The 6,802-nt window shown below is 52.7% G+C and overlaps 1 pseudogene; it reads right to left on the bottom strand.

The window, feature by feature from the left end:
- Positions 1 to 2,023: 2,023 nt before the first annotated feature.
- LOC120844803 lies at positions 2,024 to 3,818 on the bottom strand (annotated as a pseudogene).
- Between the last annotated feature and the right edge of the window lie 2,984 nt (positions 3,819 to 6,802).

A 6,802-nucleotide genomic window follows, 5' to 3' on the forward strand; every position in this document is an offset into this window, starting at 1 on the left:
ACCACTTCCCGAATTCGCGGTTCGAGGGTCGAGCAGTTGTAGACATAGCCACATTTATTTTGGGTAGGGAGAGTCGCGGCACCGCTGTAAGGCCAGCACGAAGATCTGCGTCGCCGCGAGCAATGGTGATGCGACGACAACGTACAGGCGAAATAAAAATGCTGGCGATACTTCAAATTGAGCTTGGGGGTCAGCGTAAGCGTTCGTGACGACAGGGCATATTTTCGTATCGAAAAAGGCAAGCGCTCATGCATGCCATGGTTCACATCCACCCCGTCGGCGACGAACCTGCTCAGCAAGAATAAAGTCTACACCAGCGGCGACATCGAGAGAAGGCTCGACTTCGGATACTAGCGGTAGGCGTTGGTAGCTTTGCTCTTATTAAGCGATGAGTTGGGAACGCTAATAAAAGTACTTGCGCCTTTTAAGCACTCCTGCAGAAGCACGATCCGAGACGTCGCATACTGCGGGCGTCGCATACTGCGGGCGTCGCATAGTTGCGTCAACAAGTGTTCAGTCCCTCGCGGCACCGCGTTCACAGCGTCTCAGCCGCGACTGCGTCGACCGCGTAGGCTTCCGGTTTCAAGCGTTTGAGGCTTCAGCCGCGACTGCATCGACCGCGTAGGCTTCGCGTTTCAAAGTTTCAGGCGGCGGGCGCCATGTTTGCCTCACCACAGCAGCGCGAGTGACGTCATGTCACGTGACATTTGACAAACCAATAAAAGAACTGGTTTCGTTATGGAGCGGAAGTGACGTCATGTCACGTGACATGTCAAATTGCTTTAGCGGAAGTGACGTCATGTCACGTGACAAGGGGGCGTGGCCAGGTGCTGTACGGGATATGGTTTGCTTATACGCTTCCCGGCCGCCCCCCCCCCCCCCCCCCCCACCGCCCTTTACAGTTGCCGACGTAAACACAAACCTCAAAAACACATGTGGAAGCCCACTGTTCGAGGCGGGGTTTAGGCCGCACGTCCGGAAGCTTCCTGGCTCGAGACGACGTCCATTCCCCGAAGTGAAGAACCCAGGGGTTCAGTGGAGGTGGGAGACTTGGTAACGTAACGAACGGTTTAATTACATGGTAGCGATACAGTCGTCAAATCCGAGAGAACAACGGAGCAGCCTCGCGCTCCGCCTTATATAGGGTCCGTTTCTCCCTCACTCTCCGCCAGGGCAGCCAGTGCGATGCAGGAACCCGCCGTCAAGTGCGACGCAGAAAAGTCCGCCGTCCAGTGCGACGTAGCCAAAGTTCTCCGCAGTTAGGCCATGCCTCTCTCCCTTTTCCGAGCGCACCAACCACCACGCACACACACACACGTCCCGCCAACGTCACGGGCGCGTTGAGACTTGTTGCCGCAGGCCCCGTCACGCAGGCGACGGTCCCAGACTCGTCGGGACTCGTTTCGCGCAGGCCCCGACAAGCGGGCGCCGGTCCCGGACTCGTCTTGACTCGTTTCCGCAGCGTTGAAACTCGGAAGAAGGTCGCCGAAGGTTCCATTCTTAACAGCCCCTCCGGGGCCAGGGAAACCTCGAATGGCCGGTGGTACTATCGCTGGCCTGAAGAGGTGGGCTTGGAGTAGGCCTTGAGAAGACGCTGCAAGCACTAAGCAAACTCCCAAACCCCTCACAACGGAGGCATCAGCGGAAACATCCCCCACAACACCACGCCACTCCGCAGTCAAACGCTCGGAATCCGCCAGAGACCCGCCAGACTGGATTACGGATTACCAAAATTTGCCAAAACAATGCAATTTAAAACCTTAGGACAACTTCGGGTATCGAGACCCGCTGTCGCCAAAGAAAAACTCATTTTTCCAAAGAGGTCACTATGAACAAAATACAAAAAGACAAAAACTCTTCGCAATTTGTGAGGTCATTTTGGGGTTTTAACGAAGTGCCCCCACTTAGATCCTCATTCCCGTGGATGACGAAAACCTCTGAGATCATCCCCACTCTTTTTGGTGATATCAGAAAAATCTGCTCAACCCATCGGCATTGCTGTTAAATTTGCCTTTCCTCTTTCTTACGCTGAAGTCATAGTGATCGATTTTCACGTGATTTCTAGACGTGAAAATGCGGTCCTTATAGCGCCGATAAAACAATCCGCCTTTTTCATGCCCCGTCACATTGGTCCTAGCAATCTCCTGAGCTGTACCGCGAAACCCTGACACACTAGGGTCGCTCTTCTGCTCGACTGTCAAAGACGCTCTGTCTACTCGTAACAGAGGACCAAAGTTACGTGACGCCGGAGCTACGAGAGATCCTTTGATGATCCCGTCTTCCTCCGCCTTTTTCGCCGCCGCGTTGGGACGGCGTACGCTTTCTAGTGCTACGAGGTCGGGCTTTTCTACAACCCGGACCCCCGCATTCCGTTTCTCTGTCTCCAACTCTGGGAGTGCTTGCTCCCCGTCAGCTGCCTTTGGCTCTGGCTCACTCGTTAACAAAGGGGCGAGCTGACGCGATTTGGACCTCGTACACGACTGAACGAGTCCTTCTCCCAGTTGTTGACCCCTTTCGCGCAGCAGGAAATCTGACCGGTTAGAAAACAAATAGGGATACTCCAACGGGACTGTTTGCGAGACAGCCGCCTCTGTCACTAGCTCTCCGAACGGGCCAGTTATCCTTACTCTCGCCATAGGCAGACAGACACTGTGCTTCTCGAGCAGCTGCTTGATCCAAACTACCTTTCCAGTAAAGTCGGATGTCGTTACATACGACGGATGAACAACGTCCATCGTCGCTGCACTGTCACGAAGCACCCTGCACGGCTTTCCGTTTACCTGGAGCTCGTGAAGATAGGGACGAAGAAGCTCCAGGTCCCTGTCACTACCGCTCACGTACGAGAACACAACCCGCGGTTTGTTACACCTGGCCGCTGTGTGTCCCGGCTCCTGACAGTTGTAGCACAGGAACGGCTTCCTTGCCTCGAACTGCCCTTTTTGGCTTTTCCGTGCCTCGTCTCCGTTCGAGGGATCTCCGCTCGAGGAATCTCCGCTCTTTTCTGGGACCTTTTGTCCTGTTTCTGGCTTCTCGGGCCCTTTTTCTCGCGAGCCGTTTCCCTGTCGGAAGGGCTTGCGCTGATCGCTCCGGCCGGGTTCGCTGTCCTCTCCGCTCAGCTTTCTACGCGTTGCGTACTCTTCGGCTAGCTCAGCAGCCCTTTCGACAGAGTCGACTCCCACCCTATCCTGCACCCAGAGCTTGACTGACTGCGGAATGCTACGAAAGAACTGTTCGAGGCACACACACTCGACTACCTTGTCTCGGCTTTCGTACACTTCCTCGCTCTTCAACCATTCTATCAAGTTGGTTTTAAGCCCGTACGCGAATTCCGAGTAGCCCTCGCTGCTCTTTTTGGATGCGTTTCTAAACCTTTGACGGAATGCCTCGGCAGAAAGGCGATACCGCTTCAAAAGGCTCGACTTCACCTTGTCGTAGTCGTCCGCGTCTCTAGTACTAAGGCGCGCGACAACCTCTGCAGCCTCACAGGGCAACAAAGTCAAAAGCCGTTGCGGCCACGTTTCTGGGGCGAAGCTCAACTTCTCACATGTCCTCTCAAAGTTAACTAAGAATAGGCCCACGTCTTCCCCAACTTTAAACGGCTGCAGGAGCTTCTTCATTTGATACGACTCGGCCTCACTTGCTCGTACCGGAGCCCCAACTCTACTGTTCTGCGAGTTTAATCGCTGTTGTTCAATTTCGAGCTCTAGCCTTTTTAGCGCTCGTTCCTCTGCCGCTGCAGCCTGCGCTCGTTCCTCTCTCGCTGCAGCCTGCGCTCGTTCCTCTCTTGCTGCAGCTTGCGCTCGTTCCTCTCTTGCTGCAGCCTCACTTTTAGCGTTCTGAAGTAATTCCCACGCAATTTTAATATCCTCTGCTTCCGCGCTCTCTGAAATTGCTTTACTGATCTCAGATTTCTTCATCTTTTGCTCCACCTCCACACCCAATTCTTCACATAAACAGAGTAAATCTGTTCTCAGTAACCTCATTAGATCCATGATCGCTGCTTCTTAGCTTTGGCTTTGTTCTAAAACTTGTCGCGAGGTTGTACAAAAACCTAGCGCACGAGTCAAACACTAAGGATTCCCAGCAGTTCAAAATTAATTACCCATAATCTGAAGCCTGGCGAATCTCAAAGCAAAGTCCAAACGCTCACCCACAGATGTAGCACGATGTCGCATGGTCCGATCCCAACTGCTGCCAACCAGTTGTTCGAGGCGGGGTTTAGGCCGCACGTCCGGAAGCTTCCTGGCTCGAGACGACGTCCATTCCCCGAAGTGAAGAACCCAGGGGTTCAGTGGAGGTGGGAGACTTGGTAACGTAACGAACGGTTTAATTACATGGTAGCGATACAGTCGTCAAATCCGAGAGAACAACGGAGCAGCCTCGCGCTCCGCCTTATATAGGGTCCGTTTCTCCCTCACTCTCCGCCAGGGCAGCCAGTGCGATGCAGGAACCCGCCGTCAAGTGCGACGCAGAAAAGTCCGCCGTCCAGTGCGACGTAGCCAAAGTTCTCCGCAGTTAGGCCATGCCTCTCTCCCTTTTCCGAGCGCACCAACCACCACGCACACACACACACGTCCCGCCAACGTCACGGGCGCGTTGAGACTTGTTGCCGCAGGCACCGTCACGCAGGCGACGGTCCCAGACTCGTCGGGACTCGTTTCGCGCAGGCCCCGACAAGCGGGCGCCGGTCCCGGACTCGTCTTGACTCGTTTCCGCAGCGTTGAAACTCGGAAGAAGGTCGCCGAAGGTTCCATTCTTAACACCACCCAGTGAGCCAAAATGCGCCGCAAAGTAATCTCAATGCCTTAAAGTTTGTGCCGCTATCCGTCCGTACCCCCTTCAATGTACTTCCTCATGTTTAAGTACTCTTACCTACACGCTCGTTTCGTACTTACTTATTTCCGACATTCCCAAAGACCTACCCCCCCCCCCCCTTCCCTTCTGATGCCTTCAAAAAAAAAAAAAAAAACAGATCAATTTTACTTAACCTTTCGGCTGGATCTCACCCGTCATAGAGACGAAAACATCTTCTCTGATATAGGACCACGTTAGGTTGTCTAAAGAAACGGAAGGATTGCTTATGCAGTTCCCAATACTCCCTATTCGAATGGTCTCCCCCAGTATCCTTTTAGTCGCACCCCTTTCACTGTAGATAATTTCTGTTCTGGCCCACTCCGTGTTCCACCCAATGCACTCCTCAACATGTCTGGCTATTTCTGAATTTTGAGCCCTCAATTCTACTGTCCTTTTGGGCTCTAATAACTGGTCGTTTACACATCTTCCAGTTCGGCCAACGTAAGTAAAACCACATTCAATAGTATACCATAAACCACCCCCTCCCGACATTCGACTTCTCTATTTCTGTGTTTTTTTTTGTTGTTTTTTTTTGGGGGGGGGGGGGCACCTGCACACCTGTTCTGTGAAGGGGGTTAGTCTGCTGAGTTTAAATTCCGGTCTGAAAACCACAGTTACGTTGAATTTTTTAGCAAGAGCCTTCAATTATGGGAAACCGAATGGTAAAAGGGAATGCAAACTACATTGTTCATTTTTTCTTTTACTCTGGCCGTACCCGCCAAACACTGCAAACCCCTCACGGCTACGCTGTCCACAAGCCTCCTTTTGTATTCCGCCGCTAACAATCTAGACACTTGCGCCTGCACAGCCTCCGCAACCCTATGCGCACAAGATTTACCGAGCGCACTATTCAACAGTGAAGCCGCAACACCTCTCTTGACCGTCTTGGCATGACAACTCATGTAGGGCAACAATGGCCTGGGTTCATCCCTGCCGTACCTCCAGCACAAACCGTTCGTCAAACGTATCTTAACATCCAGAAACTGTAGTGGTTCATCCGTCGGAAATTCTGTTACAAAGGCCTGCTCAGGCGCCGCGTTTCGAATGAAATCCACAAGCATCGCCAAGTCACTGCCTCTCGTCGTACAAACCAAAATGCCATCGATATAGCGTTTCACTAAAGCGTCCCCACCTGACATCGCCGTCAACACCGTTTCGACTTTCAGATCTAAAACCCTTAAGTAATGTTTTTGAGGGCAATGGAAGGAGACATAAATAAAGGGAAGGGGTGGAGTTAGGTTCTTGGGAAGGTCAGGGATAAGTAAGTAGAAAACGACCGTGTTGGTAACAGTAATTAAACGTTTTTTCGAGGTTTATGATTACGTCGGCAACTGTAAAGGGCGGTCGGGAAGGGGGTATATCCGAGTGGTGTCCTTGTGTACGATTCGACGGCGGGGGACAAGGACGCGTTGCGAGGAAGGGGGGGATTAGCAGTGGTGGCAGTGGCGGGTGATAAGTCATCAGCGTGGACGTTCTCATGGACGCTGTGGCGCCTAGCCCGTGTGCATGTATGTGCGTGCGAGGAGGGCTACTGGCGTGGACTGGACGGGAGGAAGTGGCTTGACCTTCGGGACTGTGGATGTCGGTTGGGGCACCGGGGGGGGGGGGGGGGGGGGGGGGGGGGGGGCTCGCTTTTGTAAACGAGTGTCTGACAAATGAACCTTCAGCTGTGTTTGAGACGTTGTGTTGTGTTCGTCCCCTTCTGTGTTCCTGAGTCTCGGGTTTTATTACCAAGAATCATCACCAGCTCGCTTGTTTTTTTTAAATATTATTGCAGTTACCTAGCATCTTGTACACCGCGTAAACAAAGTCCCACTTTTCGAAGGGCTCGCAGCAAACAATTACCGACGTTGACGGTGCCTTTCCCATCCTTAGTTAGATTTTCTATGCTTTGTTTAACCTCGACGTCTTGGTGTGGTGAAAGCCGATACCAGCTTCTTTTCAGGAT

This window comes from Ixodes scapularis, unplaced genomic scaffold, assembly GCF_016920785.2.
Source record: "Ixodes scapularis isolate PalLabHiFi unplaced genomic scaffold, ASM1692078v2 ptg001200l_1__unscaffolded, whole genome shotgun sequence".
Classification (NCBI taxonomy): Eukaryota; Metazoa; Arthropoda; class Arachnida; order Ixodida; family Ixodidae; genus Ixodes; species Ixodes scapularis.